We start from the raw sequence: 922 nt of genomic DNA on the forward strand, positions 1-922 counted from the left end.
CTAGCACACCATACGATCCAAGTGTAAAACTTTTTAAGAACATTGGTGAAGGTGTAAGACAAGCTGAATATGCTAGCATCATTGGCAGTCTTCGATATGCCACTGATTGCACTAGACCCAACATTGTCTATGTTGTGGGATTATTATGCAGGTTTACCAGTAGACCAAGTATGGAGCATTGGCATGCTATTTAAAGGGTAATGAGATACCTTAAGAATACAATGAACCTTGGATTACATTATCGAAGGTTTCCAGCTGTCCTAGAAGGATTCAGTGATGCTGATTGGAACACTCTTTCAGATAATTCCAAAGCAACCATTGGCTATATATTTAGCATAGCTGGTGGGGCTGTTTCTTGGAAGTCAAAGAAACAGACTATTCTGGCTCAATCCACTATGGAAGCTGAGATGATAGCACTAGCAACAGCTAGTGAAGAAGCAAGTTGGCTGAGAAGCTTGCTTGCAGAGATTCCCCTATGGGATAAACCGATTCCAGCTGTGTTGATCCATCGTGATAGTACTGCGGCTATTGCAAAAATTGAGAACTGCTTTTATAACGGTAAGAAACGACAAATTTGTCGTAAGCACAACACCATTAGAGAGTTACTCTCTACAGGAGCTGTTAGAGTGGATCATGTACGCACTGAGAATAACTTAGCAGATCCTTTGATGAAAGGACTAGCTAGAGAGAAAGTCCATAATACTTCTAAGAGTATGGGACTATTGCCCTTAGAACGAGGATCACTCATGATGGTAACCCGATCTAACTGACTAGAGATCCCAAGAAATGGGTTCAATGGGTAATAACAAGTTGTGAAGTGATATAGGAATGAACATGCTATAAAATTATGAGAAGCATGATTCCTGTAGCATATTTATGGATGATTTAAACTCTTAATGAGATCTATACTCCAATTAGAGTG

The sequence above is a fragment of the Lupinus angustifolius genome, chromosome LG03 (assembly GCF_001865875.1).
Source record: "Lupinus angustifolius cultivar Tanjil chromosome LG03, LupAngTanjil_v1.0, whole genome shotgun sequence".
In the NCBI taxonomy this organism is placed as follows: domain Eukaryota; kingdom Viridiplantae; phylum Streptophyta; class Magnoliopsida; order Fabales; family Fabaceae; genus Lupinus; species Lupinus angustifolius.